The sequence below is a fragment of the Anser cygnoides genome, chromosome 4 (genome assembly GCF_040182565.1).
Source record: "Anser cygnoides isolate HZ-2024a breed goose chromosome 4, Taihu_goose_T2T_genome, whole genome shotgun sequence".
In the NCBI taxonomy this organism is placed as follows: Eukaryota; Metazoa; Chordata; class Aves; order Anseriformes; family Anatidae; genus Anser; species Anser cygnoides.
The window spans coordinates 36,686,255-36,706,499 of NC_089876.1; the positions used below are offsets into that span (position 1 = coordinate 36,686,255).

Here is a 20,245-nt window from a genome sequence, read left to right on the forward strand (position 1 = left end):
GGTGGCGGGGGGGGCTCGCGCCGCCCAACCGTCATAACGGGCGGCCAACGGGCGCGGCGCGTGAGGGGCCCGGGAGGGAGGGAGGGGGGTCATGGTGCAGAGCGTGGCCGTTGTGCTCCTCGTCAGCGTGTTCCCAAGCCAAGCAGCCGCTCTCGTCGCGTTAATTTGTTACACAAATGTGTAACCGGGCCTCGGGAATGTGAGCCCGCCTGCCTGAGCTCGGCGGGGCTGGAGTGGGAGGCAGGGAGTACTTTGGACCTGCTAAACTTTGGTACTCCACGCAGCAGTGTGGTGTGGAAGCATCCTTTCCTAATAACAACCTTGAGACCAAATCACAGTTTCATAAATAAATCGCACTTCTCATAACTCAGCCACAAACGTTGGAAAACTTGAACCTTTTCACAAATGGGTAAACAATGCAAGAGACTCAACCCAGCAGAAAATAACCCTAATCATACTTAGCATTTACATAAAGCTCTCCATCTCCAACTCCTTCTGTGAGTAGGTGTTTAATCTTCTGCCCTCTGAGTTTAGTAATAACTACCTCTGCAAGGAAACAGGATGAAGTTCTCACCGGTTAAAAACCTGCAATTAAAGTACTACTATTCTTCCTCCTAACCCAAGTAGGCTATAGTTAATATATGTATAATTAAACTCTAATAAGAAAGTCATTTTATCTCAACAAGTCACAGCTTGATTGAGATTAATAACAGTTTTGCTTTTTTTTTTAATCAAAGAATTGTAAAAATGTTGGGATTGTCTGGGCACAGCCATGGTGCAGGTCAGCAAAAGATCAGGTTGTACTTTTAACTACAGTTTTCCTTCCTTAGTGACTTTAAATTAGAACTTCCACGACATTTTACTATGTTCTAATTTCATCTGCATTTTAAAGATGGGTTTACAAAACAAAAGCAAGTGGTAACAAATGTGAAGCACTTTTAACCACCTTCCTACCGAATTACTGTCTCCACAGTCATACTGACTGGCATGCATCTCTTTGAAAGCACGTGGTTTTCCACTGCCCCACTGTGGTGTTCTGCTGTTCTGGAAGAAAATCCGTCAGAAGTCAGTGTGAAGGCCAGAGGCATCTCACCCTCATTTTTTTGGGCTGCCCACTTAAAGATTGTGTTGCTACCAGGGCTTGACTGGCATACATCAACTCCTATGAGCCTTGGAGCTGGTGCAGCAAAATGGCAGCTGTTGCTAATCCCCACATGAGAGCTGGAAACCAAGAGGCATTCCAGGGACCCTCTCTAAGGAAATGAAAAGTCCGAGTTTAAAAGTACCTCACAGAAAAGTCTCTCAGACCAGGGCTGGCAGAAGGCTGTGAGCACTGGTGTAGCGCTGGCCGTGCCTCGCCACAGGGCCTGAGGTGGATTTGCTGAACCCAGAGCTCAGCTCAGCTGAGGGGCTGAGAGCTGCTTTCCTTCAAAGACGAGTCTCTCAAGTAACTCTGACTCGCAGCTCTTGGTCTCACAGTGGCTCTGGCACATACTGTTCAAAATCTCGTCAAGTATGTTACTGATATGAGAGAGACATTTTCAAAAAATGTATGCCAGTGCCTTTGCAAATGCAGGTTTTTAACAGGACAACTAATTTAGGATATTTCCAACTGTATGCATGTGGTTGTGTTTTTTAATGGTAACTTCAGAACTGAATAATTAGGCTGAAGTGAAACAGCAGTGCAAGTACACAGGTAGGCCTTTGCGCATCGCCATATGGGAGCAAGAAGATAGATTTTCAATATAAATGGGGCATACGCCTACACTAAGTAACTACATTTTCATATTTGTCTATTGATGATAGAAGTACTAAATGCTCAGGCCTATTGTATAACCTCACAGTATTGTGGGATATATCTACAGAAAATGGGGACACTGCGTAGACCTGCAGAAGACCTCCTCTTCAGGAGGTCTCCATAAAGGAGCACAAGACAAAAAAAGGCCGGTTACACAGACAGAAGAGCATAGCAAGGAGACCAGGGACAAGACCTGTCTGGAGGCTTGGGAAGTAGACGTATTTCCAGTACATTGCAGCTCCTCTCACTGCTGCAGTGCCTCCTGCTTAGATGATGAAATAGATAATGAAACAGTATATATGTAAAGTCAGAAAATCAGTTGAACTGCTTAGTGCAACTGCAAATAATTTTAGGCATTCCTTTCTCCCAGCTCAGTTCTCACCCATGCAGGTGTGACCTTTAGCACACTGGGCAGAATTGTGCCTTGTGTATTTTACCAGAACGCTGGCAAACCGAGCACTTAGGTAACCAGGTTATGTTTATCTGTACAATCATGGAGTTTAAATCCTGTGAAGTCAATGAGAGCATTGCCACTGGCTTCACAAACTTAATAATACTGGTAACTGTGACTTGGGTTTACAGAGCTTTTTTGTTGTTATGTTTGTTTTGGTTTTGTTTGTAGTTGTTTTCCCTCACGGAAAGCACCACTAACATGGATACTTTTCATTTAGTTTTAACACTGAGTGATTTAGCCCAATTTCAGTTAATTTTTGCATTCTAACTCTGTCTTGGGAGTATGTTTGCAAAAGATACTCCTGTGTTTATATTTACATTTTGTTTTGTAGCATGGTATGGTATCACATTAAAGAATCCTGTGGTAATTTCCTTGGTTCACCACAGTCATCTGCTAGGTTGTGTGCAGGTGCCTACCTCAGCTGCTGTGCTCTCTTGTAAGCATTAGTGTTGTTCCACAGTGCTGCTAGCTGTGAGTTCAAGATCACAAACAGCAGTAGGCCACTGTGGGCATTCCTTCTGGTCTCCATTCTCTTTTATCTCTTTGTCCTGCTTACCTGTGTTTCCATCTCTGGTCCGTTAAGTCTTTGGGACACTTTATATTCTACTGAGTCTTTAATCGCTAATTTCTTTATGGACTATTCCAGGCTGTGGTCCAGGCAGGCAGCTAATGAACCCTGGTTTTGTCCAGCCAAGGAATCACTGCAGATGTTCAGTAGCTGACCAGAGAAGCACAGCTGCATTTGATAGGTAGTGATCGGAAGTAGACTGCATGCCCCAGTTTTGACCACAGGGGAGTAAATATGCACAGTTAAGATTCAGTTTCAAGGCAGCTGGCTCAGTGCAGCATTTACAAAACCATGTTACAAGGCTAAAGTAAAAGCAAATAGCTACATTAAAAGGCAGACCTTATCAATCAGAGGTCTGCCAGTGCCTGTGTGTTGCATACTTCCTCAGGGCACCTGGCTGGGATCAGAGCTGTGAATACTCTGTCTCCCATTACCACTTTTTTCTAATAGGAGGCCTGCTATACAGTGGGGCTCTTGGGGCAATTACAGTGCCTCCATTTTCCAGCGAGCCTGAACAATCATTTCAGAAAGTAGTCCACTAGTTGCCCTAGGAGATTTCAGCAATGAATTTATGGGGGTTTCTTCAGGATGAAAGTGGAGGAACCAGAGTTTCAAGCCAGCATACATTTTTTGTTTTCCATATCTGTTAGTTACAGTCTTGGTTTTCCTGGAGAGATCAGCTTCTGTCAAGGGCAAAAACCATTTAAGCAGCTTATGCAGGAGTTTGTTGCCCTCTTCCATCTGAAAGTCCACATCATTATTGAGGAGGAACATGGTAAATATATAATTAAGTGTAAATGTGTCATAGTAGAGACTTAATGACTCAAAGCATGGTTATATGGACACAGAACTTTCATTTATTTCATGACATTAGATGCCTTTTCTGTTGTGTGTTGTCATAATCTGTAGAGCTGCATCATTTACACTCAATGGGAAATTGAAGTAAAGTCTAGTCATAACTTAGACTACCTGTAATAGGACCTCTTCATTGGACAAAATGTTTCAGGGTTAAAAGTCACCAAAAGTCAGTCTGTCATGGTAGGTCTTGTTTGTTTGTTTGTTTTTTGATGGAAACTGTGCACACATGCAGCTCCTGTTCTTGGGCAAGCATTCATAGCGAGGAGTAAACTGCTGAAGTCCTCTGTGGCAAAGTCCATGTTTTTCAGTTTCTGCCCTCTTTTTCTCTTTTTGATTGAAGAAAGGGGAGGAGGGTGCAGAATACAGCCAGATTATGGTTATCAGGTAACAGCAATTATATCAGCCGCTCACCAGTAGCAGTTGCCCTTCTCCTAATAAATAATACTTAAAATTTATTATGCAGTCAGAATTTTGGTTGATTTGTTTAGTTCATAATGTGAACTTTCAGGGTCATTTCTGTTATTAACACTTCCATTCGCTGATATGCAGTATTGTCACCAGGACCTACAAAATTTCCTCTCCATTTGCTGAAGAAATTTTCTCCTGGAATAAGATAGCATCTTATTGCTCAGAAAGACAGCGTAGCTATTGTGTTAAAATTTGTAAACTGGGGCCTTTATCACAAACAAGCTAGGCAACGATTTTCATTTGCATTGTGAATGAATGTATAATTAATGAATTCCCCTTCTCTCATTTTGCAGGTACTCTGAGTATGGAAGAGCCATTTCAGAGACTGAGCAAGGCTGTTGCTACAGCCAGCAAACAAGTGTGTTTCATTCCCATTGACATCGTTGTGGAGGTGCAAGAGGAACACCAAATCCTAAGACTTATTGCAGGTACTACGGGAACAAGGAATAAGAACCTGACATGAGGAGGGTAAAGAATAGTTTCAGAATCAAAAGTTCATATGCAGATACAGATTCTGTAAAGACTAATGAGGAGGTCCCAGAGCAATAGCGTGTATAGTGTAGCATGAACACATTAAAATCGTGACAGAGCATTTATTGACTTCATTTTCACAGATTTCACTTCAGTTTTCAATTGCACTAGACATGCAAAGCTGCAGAAGATGTTTGAAAAATGTCTTTTGTTAGCTGACAGAAGGTTTGATGCCATTGCTTTTAAATATTTCTTTTTATATGTTTCTAATATTAATGAAGTTGTTTATTTATTTAAATGCTGGTTGTCCACTTAGTCATAAGGAACTGGCAGTTAGGCCGGAACATTTTAGTGAAATATAGTGCAGTGTCCCTTTCTCACAGATGAGCACACACTAAAAGCTGCTGGTTGTTACTGGACAGTGTGAGGGGGATCATGTCTGCTGAGCTAGGTGGCACTACCAGGGAGGGGGAGGTCGAGTGGAAAGGGTCTGAGGTCTTTAAAGGTCACTCTCCTGCTAAATACATAACTTGCCTCAATACATTCCTGGAAAATTTTTAGACACTACAGCAACATGTAAGATAGAATACCTTGCACGTCTTTCATTACTGAAACCTTTTGAAAGTGAGTATATAATACTAACAAATCAAAATAGCAGCCTTTGACCTGCGTTTTACACTCACGTAGCAGAGGCGTGTATGATTGAATAAAACACAAGACACTGGAAAAGCAGGCTTAGTGTGCCTGCATCCATATTTTCGCTCTTTGCCCTCTTACCTTCTTTTAATTCTGAATAATGACCAGGACTAGGCTGAAACTAAACTGGAAATACATCTTCCAAAGAATCAATACAGTATTATGATTTAAAAGTCATTTTGTTAGAGTTGGGAGCTCGGGGTGGGGATTGGGGGGAGCATTAAACAGAAACAGACTCTAGAGAGTAAGAAAGAGATAACTTGTCTTTAACGTAAGTAGGGATTTGGGAACTTCCTGTTAACATCTTTGTTCAATGCAGTTTTGCAGAAGTATTTTTTAGAGACTAAACTTTTCCTCCAGTGTTAACAGCAACCATATACTCTAGTAATTTGGGTTGAAAAGGGATTGAGTTACAGAGACAGCGTGAGGTGTGCATGAGAGTTCAGGCACAACATAAAGCTTGCACAGGACTATCTCCAACTGAAATTCAGAGTAGCTTGTTTTTTTTTTTCTGTTCCAGTGCTGTTAGTGACTGCAAAGAGGTGAAAAATAACACAAAAATGACCACATTGCACATGAGTGTATCTGAGTTGTCCAGTTATACTGCCGCATCTTTTTTGCTGAAGGGTGTTACAGCCTTTTTTGCCTTAAGTAAAATCATCTCTGTTTAGACCATGAAGGTCCAAAATCATGCATGCCAGTGTTACAAAAGAAGCATTCATGCTGTGTGGAGATCATGTTTGTCCCTATTTGAAGAACCATTACATTAGAGTAGGCTCACTCCACACCAGTATTTGACAGGGGGATTTCAAACAAATCTGTACTCTTTATTCATGCTCATAATAAAGTAATTAAAAACTAATTAATACACAGAGAAAATGAAGCAGTATAAGGCTGCATTTCTGCATTAAGTAATACTGAATCTGTGCATGTCGGATTTCCTGGCAGTAAAAATTTGATCTGTATTGGCATGTGCACATGACTACATTTTTATCGAATCAGCCAGAGCATATGTTACAGTGTTTATGCAGATTTTATGCCAGCTTTTTGTCAGCTGGGTAGGATATATTGTTTCTGATCCAGCATAAAGGTAGAATAGTGTAAACAGACAATATCTCATCTGATGTGAACTCTCCTGGGAAAAAATTATTTCGTCAAGGTATTTACTATCTCACAGGATGATAGCCTACCACCCTAATATGCTGTAAACCCTACAAAGTCCTTAGACAGATCTTTTTCAAGTCTGAGCATGCCTATATCAGATTAGCTGTAAATAGAATGACATTTTTTTCCTCAGAGGGAAAGAAGGGTAGAGTCACAAATTCAAACTATATTTTACACCTTAGGTACAGAAATGGTTGAGAATATGATTTATATAGAAATTCCAAGTGTACTCATGTATAAATGTAAATAATGAGATGGGAAAAATTGAGTCGTAATGATAATTAGTAACATAATTCTTGAAATTACAGGGTTAGGTTCAGGCCCATATTGTGAAAGAGAAAAGATTTGATTTTGTGCATCCCTCTATGTTTCTTTTAAATATGCAGCTGCATATTTATGTATCATATTATGTCATATTATGTATCTCTGGCATTTCATGTTGAAGATTAATTGTCTGGATGGTATTTACTGGAAGTGAAGATAGTAAACAAGAATATTATACTGTGAACCAGATGAGTTTTGAGATTTCTGAAGTCTAAGGGCCAAACTCATTAGTGGATGTATACAGGTGTTACTAACTTTGATATAAAATTGGCTGAGGTTGTTCAAGGTTCTGTTGGAATTCTGTTAATTGTCATTAAGTACCATTAGAATTTATTAATTTACTTTTGTCACTGCAGTATTGTCTGTCTTTGGCCATAGACTGTAACTGACTACAATTCAGCATTCAATGACAGTACTGTCTAACATAGTTTAAACAATCTTGTCTACTCATTTTTGCACCTGCACTTCAGTCTTTACTGGGTTAGCACAGCAGTTTTGGGGTGTGTGTAGTGGACCAGCCCATCGAACAGATTTAACTGAAGAATAGCAGGGATTATGAAAACTGGCACTGCCTCTGATTTTTTTTCTCCAAACTATCTAGCTTATGGAAAAAAATGGAGCTGGGAATTTACATCAGACCTGGCAAGAGTGAGTGGTGGTGTGGGATAAACTGAAGGGATTGTTCCTGGCAAACTCAAGTTAAGAGCATACCTGTACCTCCATTTCAGAGAGTAAGTTGAAGTAGAAAAAGATATTGTAAGGTTGATGCAGTTATATGAATACAGATACACTTTTGTAATGCACAGCATGTACTATGGGGCTGTAAGGCATCATTGTTCTGGTATAACTGCATATGTACCAATTGTGCTGGTATAACAATGTTAGTAAAAATGTTCTCCTAACTGACGGAGTTATGCCAATAAAACTTTTACAGGTACAAGACCCGTAAGATTGGAATCATCAATAAACAGCAAACCTGTCTCCTGTAAACATCTCCCCCCCGCTCCCCACTCAAGTTAGCAATAATTCCTATTATGCAGATCTTAGTTAAGAGTTTGCAGAGCTGTAGTTCCACTAAGATACCACTTTGGGAAAATCCAAAAGTTCTTCTTTAGAAATTAAGGGGCCATTCCATTTCTCCTGATACATTTCAGTGAACTTTGCAAAACCATTCTTGACAGAACTGAAACATCTTACAGCATTCTCCTACTACTATTTCAATTATCACTACCACCGCTTAAAAGCTTATATTTGTTCTCAGAATGGGACCAGATTGTACTGAGAGATTGTTTTTTTCAGTACAGTTTCCTGTGGAGGAATAACATAGACTCTTGGCAGTATACCACTATTCAGTTCTTACAAAGCACTCACATCGTGTACTCCAGACACAGGCTTGGGCTTATGACCATTCAGATGTAATCTGTACTACCGGTGCTATTTTATCTGCAATCACATTGCATTATATGCAAGTAGGAAATGTATAGGAGAAGACATGGTAACTTAAAACACGCTGCGGGGTTGAATTTTGCGTGAAGTGACACTTTGTTAAAGCTCATCAATAGAAAGAGAAAGCTGATGAAATACATGAAGTTCTGATGTACATAGCTATTTGCTGCATATATGGTACTTAATCCATAACGTGATTTGTGTATTTGACTTTAACCTGCGAGAGAAGCAACAGCTGTACTGTCAGTGATTACAGTGTACTTGGGACTGAATGGGCCCAGCTACTCAGCAGAAGACCCATTCCTGCTCTCCTCTGTAAAGATCTTTTCCTGGGTAGGCTGTTTTGGATGCTTAAAGATTTAGGAGAAACCACAAATCCTAAAGCAAAGAAACTACTGAAGAATACTGAGTACGCTCAGTCCAGATGCTATGAGGAGCTTCTGATCTCCTTGAATGATAGGGCTTGTTAATTTGTTGGGTTTTCAGCAGAATTCAAACCAAATTGGATATTTTAAATAGATATAGACAATTTTCTCTTCTGTTTTGGGCAGCAGACAGTGTGGAAGAGGATAGTAAGCATGGTGTCACTGAGAAATGCCTGTATAATCATGTCTCCAAGAGATCTTTGGTACACAGAAACCTGATCCTTCAGACGTGGACGTAGTCTTGTATTTTTCCTTCTTCCTGTGTACCTTCCTTCCTCCCAGTGTCCCTACTGCCAGCCAGTCTTCTGTCAGTGACCTGTTCTGGCTGTAAGCTGCACCATAGACGAGTCTGTTAAGAACCATTGCCCTTAACATAGTGCCACTCCAGTGACCTAATCATAGTTTCTCTGTGCTCCCATGCCTATCATACCAGCCTCCAGAGAGCATGCCCTATCATCAAAATGTGTCTGAGTAAGAGCATCTTGATCACAAACAAAATAATTCATTATACAGTAATGTCTATAAAACCTTACTAATGTATTTTTTATCTGTCAAAAACCTTACTAAACAAATTTTTTTAGATATAAATCTCTTTTAAAATAAGTTATATTGCACCAGTAAGGCAAAATGCACAGAAATGTTTTACACAACATGATTTATAATTGTATGTAATTATTATGATTGTTATGCTGTTGACTCAAATCTCATCGCAAAGCAATGATAAATGGCACGCCTAACTTAGGATTTGCCCATAGATGATAAGGAAAAAAATGCCCCCAGAACAAAAAGTGCTTGGAAAGGTTCTAATACGGCAAGGCAAAGCCACCTTCTGATTTCTTGAGTAGGTCTCTACAGCCTTCCAGAAAATTAATATAATAACGCTTTTGTAAATATGTATTTAATTTTATTATTATTATGTTGGCAGCATAAATCAATACCTTATCCATATCGCAAGGCTTTAGCCCTGTAAATGATTCTTGAATTACACTTAGTTACGGCTTTGTCTTCCCTATCTCAGGCTTCACATTGGCTCTGTACTGTTACAAACAATATTAAAAAAAGGATGAGAACAGTTCCAGTGTGGAAAACAAGCCCCCATTTCTCTCACTGCCCTGTCCCAACCACCAGCAGTATCTGAGCTACACTTTCTAAGCATATGAAACAAGAGGTGGGAAAAGACATAGGATCTCCACAGTCTGGAAAGAGACTCAAACCCCCAAATCAATACCTTCTTCTTTGCTACTATAAAACCTGAAAATTTAACAGTAACTCTTCACCTTTCAGGTTTTGCTTCTAGGCACTGAACACCTCAGAACCACCTGTATTATCTAATGCTTAGATGGCAAACTTATGGGGGGTTATGTATAACAAAAAGGGAATTTTTTGGTAACTTTATGAAATATTTTAAGAAATGATAGTTTGGGAAATGGGTAAGTAACAAAAAGATAGGTTGATGGTTTGCTCTGACTGCTATTTGGGATTAATCCTGAGCCTTACCTTTACTCTGTTTAAACCACATTTTGCCCTCAGAACCTTGTTAGAGTCATGCACATGGTGGTCCTTGGCCACAGAATTAGAATAATTTAGTTTGAAGGGTTCCTGGAGGTCACCTCAGGTCCAACCTCAGTTCAGAGCAGGGTAAGTTGAGATCAGGTTGGTCATGGCCTTGTCCTGCTAAGTTCTGAATACCTCCAAGGATGGAGAGTCAGTAGGCCCTTGGTCAACTTGCTCTAGTATTAGGCTGCCTTGTTATGATTTTTTTTTTGCACAAGATCTCTCCTGCAGTATGTCTATCCTAGTATTTGATCTAAGAGCATAACCACTGTAGGAAGTAATTTTGTGTCTTCTTCCAGTCCTGGACTTTGAGGTTAGGAGAGCACAAATGGCAGGAAATTACAAGTCAGGACACCAGAGTTATTTCAGGAAGTGTTGTAGCTCTTAACAACCTGGGTGAATTTTGTGCAGTGCTTTGGACATGGTCTTAGCATAGCTGCCACTGAAGAACTGAGATGGGGAGACTCTTTTGCTGCTGGTAGTCAGAAAGATTGAGGTTTGCATGTATATGTCAGTGGAACCCAAATTTGCTAAGTTTTAGTTTTCCCTTAAGCTGGGGATTTGCAGTCAGGTGCTAAGAACACTCAGCTGTTACTCCAATTCCTGCTCTGCTCCCAGAAGGGCAGGCAAATTCCCTCACAAAGACTGGGGAAGGATTGCTGGTGCCTCAGCTACTTGCAGTACGTGGAGTCATGGGCCATGGCTCTGGAACTGGCCAACACACATGTGAGTACGCTATGCCAAGGCAGATACAGTAAAGGTATTGTTCTGTGCACACTTCTCCCAGCAGCAGCCTGTTTTAAGGCGTTCCCAGGACCCACCTCAACTGCCAGCTGCTTGTTCCTGACACCCTTTCAGCTGTGCCAACACAGCTGTTTACGCGGATGTTTGTGAACTGAATCAGGAAACTAATTCAGTTTCAACTGCCCAACAACAATTTTATTTTAGAACTTTTCTTTAATACCTGTTTAGTGCCCTAGGCCTGATTCACAGTGTGGCCTTACAAAGAGTTGTGTTGATAAAAATCATACGGTTGTCACGGGAACAAGACAGGCAGGAAGGAGGGAAAAGTTGTTGGAAGTATCTCAAGTCAATATTGCTGCCAAAGGCAATGTATCTTTGTGTATGGCTTTGGTGGTGTTGCTGCTGACAGCTGAGCCAAGTGATTGCTGTTGCTCAGAGTCCGGTGTCTGTCTTGTACTCAGCCTCAGCAATGCTGACAGATCTGTAGGTATATTCGTATCACGTTGCTCATCACCACTGATAAGCAAAAGGTTAAATTTGAAGAGTTGCCAACTCCACACAGTGCATGCCTACTAACTTGAGTTTTACCAGGTGCTTAATTCAGACTGACAGTGGGCAGCCAGTGGATAGGGCCAGTTCTGCTCTTCCCCCAGACTTACATCAAGTGCTGCACCTCTTTTCTTAAACCAGATCAAATGGTCGTCCTATTTATTTATTTATTGTGAGAACGCTACTCTGAATTTAAGGGATTAGCAAAAGCAGAGGTAATGGGCTAATTCTTCAGCGAGGATGTAGCTTCCAAAACCCTTAAAAAGGGATCCCTCATAACCTTCAGAAATTTTAAAAAAGGAATTCCCTGTTCTCTGCAAATCCAATCCTGCTCATTGGAATTGTGGAACAGAATCTGTATGAACAGTGTATTTGAAGTTGAAGCTGTCATTTTAATGTTTATGTTAATTTTATTCTGCCACTGATGTCACACAAGTATACAGCCAGAATCATTTTACTGAAGTCACAGATCTTGATTGTTCACTGCTGTGCCCCATGTGAAGTTACTTGTACCTGTGTAAAATACACATGAAATGTTAGTAAGTCAAGTCACAGCATTGCCCACTGGACACCCATATTGGAGCGGTGTAAATTACTACAATATGAGGCATCAGCAAACAAAATTACACTAGAATAAAAGTATAGTGTCAGAATTTGATCCCATGTAAGTGTTTTGTACTGTTGTTTTAATGGAACATTGCAAAACTGAAGAATCATTAGTAGTCCTGCCAATGCTGTAGCATTTAAAAGGTCCTATTTTCCATTTCCCTGTAGTCTCTTTATGCTACTCCATTAGTTTTAAAAGGCCATAAAGAGAGCACATTTAGCCACTCGGGAGTATTTCTGTGTTGCTCTTGCCTTTGGCATAGTAGATATGTTAGGTTGTGGCTGAGGAGAAAGGGTCACGGCTGGCCGGCCTCTCTGTTCGAGCTATTCTTGGTTGCTGGAACAGCTCCTAGGGGCCCCAGGCTGCCAATTGTACTAAAATTGCTGGTAGCCTTAAGACTATTGAAGGAGTAATTAGCTACCAAATGTGGGTAATTGTGACAGAGTCTAGCTAATACTGCTTATGTCTGAACAGACTAATTAAAGGCTGCACACACAAGAAGAAAAGAAAAAATAACTCTTAAGGAAAAGAATTATTAAATAAGAAAAACTGATCTAGTATTTATAAAAAAAGTTCTGTTGCTTCAAGTAGGATCCTAGAAGTTATCGATAATTGAACTTGGAAAACAAAGCACAACTAGAGCTTTTAAATTAAATACTTCTGTTGTGGGGGCCACCATACACTGCTTTTCATTTCATAAAAGCCTTTTTATACTTTTTAGAAGATGGTTGTTCACTGCAAGCACATTTTAAAAATAATTCATGCCTATGAAAAATCAGGAGTTCTGTTTCTGTTATAAGAGACATCTATAATTTAAAGAAGCCCAGCTGGAGACTTATCATCATCAGTAATATAACTTCTCTTTCTCCATCTGTAGAAAATGAGATGGGGAGGGAGAATAATTTTCTGCTGGTCTGACAAGACTGCAGTTCTCCATGCGTCAGTATAACTGTGTTTATCGTAATTTGTACCTGTGCTCCTCCCTTCTGCTGCTCCTACAATCATTTGTGAGTAGTTCCATTCCAGCCCCTTTATGTAGTGTGTGTCTTTGGTGGCACTTAGATATTTGCTAATACAATCATAAAATCTCACATCTCAGCTAAATTCTCTATGCCCCTAGCTGTGCTGTAGGAAATAGCAGATTTCTTAACTGCAGGAGTCCCATGTATGGCTGATTATTTCTTTCTCTATTCTGAAGTATATCACAGTTAGAAGAGAACAACCAGAATGAGGTCTTGGTAAGAGCAGCATGTTCAGAAGAAAATAGCTTCCTTTACTTCCTGCCTAGCTAAAACAGATTATTTTAGAAAACACTTCCCAGTTCTAAGATGCTGCAGTGTCACTAATACCCCCTCAGCTGTTCTGAGGATACTGTACACTTCCCAGCCACCAGCCATCCACATGGCCACCCTCAGCAGTCTCTGTGTCCTGCTTGGACTTGGATCCCTAAAACGTCTCTCAGATATGGCAGACAACTTCTGGTCTACTGCCTTGTACTTTCATCATAGCTGTTAATTTTTATGCTGTTCTCTTTCTTTCTCCTCCTATCCTAATGGATTGTCCGTAAGCCTAAATTTAAGATAATGCTGAAAGTACTCTGAAATATACAAATTATCTCATTAAATACAGCAAAACTGCATCAGACTTGGTACCATGATTAGTGACCAAGCATAGAGTCTCAGGCTGTCCATTAATGTTTATTTTTCCAAGATGGTAAGTAGGAAAGCTGTGTTTTGTTTTGTTTTGTGTTTAGAAAGAAAGCCAATTCCTTTTCTAACTGCAAAGGGGAACTGGCAATGGTGTCTTGGTCTGTCCAGAGAACAGAGAACTGTGAACTGACACGTGTGCAAACACTGCAAAGTTCAAATCTGATTGAATTCCAGACATTTTACAGCCAGAAATACAGGTGTTACTTGATTATGACAGCTACAGTTCCTTTTTTATGGACTGCTTCTAAGAGCAGCTGATATAGCCTAGTCTCATTGTTTGAATACTTTCTTACCCTATGTTGTGAATTGGAAATAACATATCACAGAATCACAGAATCGTCTAGGTTGGAAGAGACCTCCAAGATCACTGAGTCCAACCTCTGTCCTAACACTAACAAGTCCTACACTAAACCATATCTCTAAGTGATATAACTAACATGCTGCAACTGATCTTCATTCTCCGTTACAAAAGGAAAAGCTCTGTTCCTGAATGCAGTTTTTAAGTAAAACAGGCAGCTTATGATTGCCTTTTCAATACAAGTCAGGTGATCAGCAGAGATTGTGGCTAACACTTCCTCTTTTCTTCTGCATCCTTTCTATTGATTTGCACTTAGGAATTCATGTAAGTGAGACGCTCAGTGCTGATGTAAGAGCTCCCATGGAAATGTGAGGACACGGTAGCTGATTCTCTTCCTCTTTGAAATGAGTTTGGGTGACCTGACTGGTAGCTCATGAGACGATTCTTAGGTGAAGAGCAGCAGTCATACTGGTCTAGCAGGACAGTCCAATCTGAAATAGTCTTCAGATTGCTTTAATTTGTTTGAAGGCTGAGGATCAAAGTTCTGTGCATGATAGAGAAAATTGCTCCGTAGTCTCATCACTCATTTGTTCAGCCTGGGAAAGAAGAATCCAAAAATAGGAATGGTGAAATGTCTGTACTTTTTCAAAAAGTCTGACAGATGGTGCTGTGGCATGCATCTCCACTACTTGACCTGGAGGCATTCTGGCTGAGACAGTGAAATTACAGCCGTATAAGCTACATTTTAGAAATACCTGTCATTGCTCATCATTATTCGCGTAACCTTGCATAGATGGAAGTAGTGGCTTCTGTATGGGTACTACCTTACAGTAGGAATTGCAGGCTTGAAAAAGTAAATTAGATTGTGACAAATGCTTTTTCATGCTTCCATCTGGATGCATGAAAAAAGAACACTCAGAAAGTTTTGTAAGACAGATCTGTGGTTTTGGCTTTTGTTTTGTTTTGTTTTGTTTTTAATTGACAATATTTAGCATTTCACATGTAAGAAAGATAAATCTTTTTTTTCCCCTACATTCAGATGCAGAGCTGTATTTCCCATACACACAATTTGTCATCTTGTCATTTAGATGTGTTCTTTGTTTCTTTTTACGTTAAAAGGATTACTGTCATGTTTTCTATCTTGCCCAACGTACCTAACATACCCTTTTCTCTTCAGAATGCACAAATTCAAGTTGCACAAATGCCTGACAGTTTCCTTTACTCCAGCCTTCATCCAACAACAAAATGTTAGCCTGATGACCAGAGCACATCTCAGAGAGATTTGTATTTAACTGCATTTGGCCAAAGAAGAAATCAGCATAGATTTCCCACCTCTGACCAAGGGCTAGTACCATTTTGAGAGTGGGAATGTTATCACCATAGTGTTCTCCCCTCCTGGATCACATTAACTGAGAGAAATGGTGTTTCATGACTCTCTTCTGGAAGTTCTGCATGGTGACACCCATGTAGACAGAACAGAACACCTGCAACCATGTGCTGGTATTTCCCTCTTGACTCACTCTAGGGAGGTACTTGCTAAGACAGTGTCTTCAGGCAGCTTCCCAATCAGTTCCCTAGTTGCTTTGGATTTAATGTGAGGCATGCAGGCATCCACCCTATCAGGAGCTTAAGCATGAAAACAGATCTCTGGATTCCAGAGTCACTCACACCTCATTAATATCTAACCTTAATACTACCTAAGGCCTCTGTACCACTCATCACTGAATTTGCTGTTGTGTTCTCTGAGCTGCTCAGATGTAGGGTAGCTTTGTTAAGGGAACTGAGCATGGTGATGGCATGGTGTTGTTTAATGGCATAAAGTCCTGCCGAGGAAAGAGCAGAAACTTACAGCTGGACATGGAGGAGAGGACAGGACAGCTGCTTTCCATGACTGTGCAAACTTAGATGGGCTTAGGCTGATTGTGAAATCACAGTTATAATCTTTAGGTATTTCTAGGGAGAAGCATTTTTCTATTTTTAGGTAAAATGACATTGCCACTCCAGTTTATCTAATGCTACTACACAGTACTGCTATATTTAGAAATCCCTGAACTCCTTAATGCAAGAACAGCACATTATGGAAAAGGTCACAGTATGCTTCTCTGTTCTATATGTACTATGAGTTTTGCAATTTATGCTGGACTGCTATATTCCTTTTCCACTGACACTCACGTGAACGTACATCTTCTCTACATAACTGTGGTATCCGTTTCCATTGATCTTTGTTCATGAGTAAGCTCTTCACACAAATGGCTCAAGCATAGATATATAGAGACTATTCCCTTGATTTTCAGAATAATTCATTATTAGCTCTGAGGTCATCTGGAGACTGTGGATCATGGATAAGAAAAATGCATACTGGTACTTGAAACTAAGTTGAGTATTGGTACATACCAATGCATATTGGTACATGAAATTAATACCCTGCATTTTTCCCCCCACTCCTTTTGAAGGAATCTATTCCCTCACTTGGGTTGGGTTGGATATGTAGTGAGGGTGGATTTGTGGCATGCAATCTGCACATCAGCAAGCAGTGAGAGACTCACATTTCTGAGTGAAAACTACGCTGTGTAACATGTTTTCACATCTCACATCTCATTTTCATATGTTAAAGAACCAACTTATAAAATGACATACCTCATTATAAAGCAGTGAGGATCAAAGTCAGGCACAGAGAGCTGTGACATAGTACAAGGAGTCTTAGAGCACTGAAGGCAAGGAAAATAGTCGTAGGGTTACCTCTGGATCAGGACTTGCTTCATTGAGCTTGCTTGTGAACTTAATTGGTCAGCTCTGCATACACATGTTAATGGGGAGAGAATCCTGTTGTTACCAAATTCTGGCTTTGGAATTTGATTATACATAAATAAAAGCAGGTCTTCTTCAGGTTAGGTTTATCAATTTTTTTCAACTGTTGTTTTGGAATTGCAAATTATTACTTTTACTTTCAAATTCCTTGTTCCTTCAACCTTGCATGGATATTTGCTTTCAGTGAGCAAAGGCTATGTGTGTGGTGTCAGAAATTAAACCCTGAATTGAGTAGAAATAGGTTACAGAGCACATGAAAACATGTACTGATAGTCTTTATGCCTTTAAAAAGTTAATCTGAAATCAAGACTGAAATGTCAGGAGATAAGACATACCTATCGGCATGAGTATATATAAGCACTCTGGATAAGCAGAAAATAATTTGGCATGAGGTTTAGACATTTCAAATGTCGGGGTTGAGCCATGTGAGTACTGTAATCTTGTTACTTCTTCAGAATGGCACACACGAATGCCCCAAATCAAGTCAAAGCCAGTTTTCTGAATTATAAGAATATGCTGCTAAAATTTTTGTGTGTCAAAGAAAGTACATGATGTTAATTAAGTGAGGGTTATTCATAGTGAATGTCATATGTCACCCACACTTGCAGTGTTCCAAGCTGTGCTTAGCCTGTACTGTGACACAGTATACGCGGTGGCCTTGCACAGAACAGGTGGGAATCCACAGGCCTCAACGCAGACAAACCAGGCAGTCTTGGCAACATTTTTTCTGATATTTGTCATTTAGGTGTTATAGGACAGATTTGCTATTACACTTTCAGGTGTACAGTAACAGGAACAGATTGGTTACTAATTTGAATGATTTGAGCAGTGCATCCAATGCAAATAAAGCAATTTACTGAATGATCTGGGAGTTGAAAAGATTGAGAGTTCTGAAACAGCTTTATCATTTGTAGATCTAGCAACTAATTGCCTGACAGATTTTTCATTAAAAACATTATAGATATAGCTATTTATTTCATATTTCCTAACTAGAGTGGATTGAAAAGTTTGATGTAGTGATAGAATAATGAGATTATCTTGCAATTCATTGGTTTGAGAACTTTAAGCTAATATGCTACTCATGAGAATAAACAGTTTCTTATTCAGTGGTTCATCAAGAATAGTAAATTACCTAGATATTCTGTTTGAAGGAAGACCACTCCCAAACCGAGCATGTGTTTTTAAGTAGCTTGAATTGTAACATGTAATTTAGAAGCACTTTAAAAATCTAATTCATGTGAGCCAATCCCCCATTGTATTTGCAGTATCACGTGTCTGAGACTTGGTAGACCAGTAAGGTAGATGATTCACTTGATTTGCTTATGTAGGTGGTTAGATTAGTGGTACGAGTAATTCCATAGGCTCTGTCTACATTGCCCTCTATAATATTAGGATGCTGCCCCACCTAGTTTACTGTCCCAGCCTGGAGCTGGCAGCTTATGGTGCCACCTACCCTGGAAGGAAGTTTGTGATGTAATCTCTGTATGGTTGAAGATTCCCAATGCAACAGCTTTGCAGAGGCTTCCTAAATCAGCACTGGTATGAGAAGATTGCTGTTTGGTTGCTCTGGCATGATTAAAAGCAGACCAACACCTAGTTCCAGAACAAGGTCAAAATATTAAAGGAGGTCAGAACAAGCCAAGAATAGCAAGTCATGCTCAGGGGCTTTGCAGGGGGAAGTATTCTTGGCTGAGGTATGGAGTTTCCCAGGAGGTTTTTAGCAGGCAGCACACACCTGTGATATGACGCTGTATGTAGCAGAGAGATCAGGGAGGAGATCCCATTACATAGTGAGAAGTAAAAGAGAATGTGATTTGTCACAATTTTGCTTTTAGGGGATGATACGTATCAGGCAGTCTCTACAGGTGCCAGTCCCATTCCTTGTCTCTGACTCAGTCATTCAATATTTTTGCAGCCTGACTTCATTCCTGCAAGATCACTGCCTTGTAATTGTCAGGGAGGTATCGTGAGAGAGAGTGGAGCCTGCAGTCTCCAGTGCCAACTGCGAGGCTTTTCTACCAGATGGTATTCCCCCGTCTGAGATCAGGACAACATACGGCATCCAGGAGCCCTGGCATGCCAGAGAAATATTGTATGCGTTTCCAGCTAGTGTCCAGTGATGGGCACAATGGTTATTATAATGTTAAGAGGTGTAATTCCTATCCTACACAATTAAATACTTATATGACAGCCGCTTGCTACAGAGTCTGCATATGACCTTCAGAATACAAAGACAAAGAAATTCAGGCATGCAGAGTAATCTCAACTGTAGTTAGGGTTGGTGCTATTCTAAGTAATTTGGGACAGAATAGGGTGATGGCTGTGTAATAAAGTGATGAAACGATGTAACCCACATTTAGATTCTGTAACTGGTTGTATCTACAGGAACTGGCCATATTAGTCACTGTCTCTGCCCCCCGACTTAGCACAGCAGGTACAGGGAGATGTATGCAACAGCTCTTCCTTCATTATGCTTTCATTCCCCAGCTTAACTTTGTTACCCCACAACAACTCTGTTTACCTGAAGTTCCAGGAGTCAGGTGGATTTAGTGAGTTTCCTGCCACAGCTGATACCTCCTACTTCCCTTAGTTACAAAGCAGCAGAACAGAGTGTGGAACTGCGTATATGTTAGAGCCGCTGCACACACTGAAATGGCAACTGGTCTAAAACAGTGCATTAAATGGATTGTAATATAATTAAATATAATGCATTTGAAATACTCAGAAGTAGTTGTGACAGCCAACTATAGTAAAAAAAGGAATACATTTTTTATATTGATGGATGATCATACACTTAATGCGGGGCATGTTTTACATTTCCTATGCAGACATTAGTGCATAGTGATTCAAATTTTCACGATTCCTGTTCCAGAAACAGGGAAGATAGCTAGAGCAAATAGCTTCCATATTCATTCTTAAAGAATATGAGCATTTTAAAGTAGCATACTTCTAAAAAACTGAACAGAACTTCTAGTAATTCTGATCTGCTTCAATTTCCAAACTGAGGTATTTAAGAAAAGTTTATTTTCAATACAATTTTTTGTACTTTTACCCTAGAACTTTAATACCAAGTAATCATGTTTGGAACTGACCTACATGTTCTCCTGCAAACCAATTTTCTTAACACTCTGTTTCATTTCCACAGCCTGTTTTTTCTTAAACTAACTGTGTTGAAAAATAAGTATCGATTGAAGAGGAGAGGCTAAAATTCCTTCTTGTACCTTGCTTTTTGGGCTCAGGTCTTTTCTACGGAACATTTCTGCAGCTGCCCAGAAAGCAGTGTTCTTCCCAGTTTTCACCTAAT

General features: G+C 40.1%; 1 long non-coding RNA gene across 2 annotated transcripts; it reads left to right on the plus strand.

Moving 5' to 3' along the window:
• The first annotated feature begins 12 nt into the window (after positions 1-12).
• LOC136790684 (uncharacterized) lies at positions 13-7,503 on the plus strand. Of its 2 annotated transcripts, none has more exons than XR_010831099.1 (3): positions 13-1,696; positions 4,440-4,574; positions 7,403-7,503. It is a non-coding gene; the product is annotated as an uncharacterized lncRNA (long non-coding RNA). The 2 variants fall into 2 exon arrangements; XR_010831100.1 differs by having other exon boundaries at positions 13-623.
• The last annotated feature ends 12,742 nt before the right edge of the window (positions 7,504-20,245 follow it).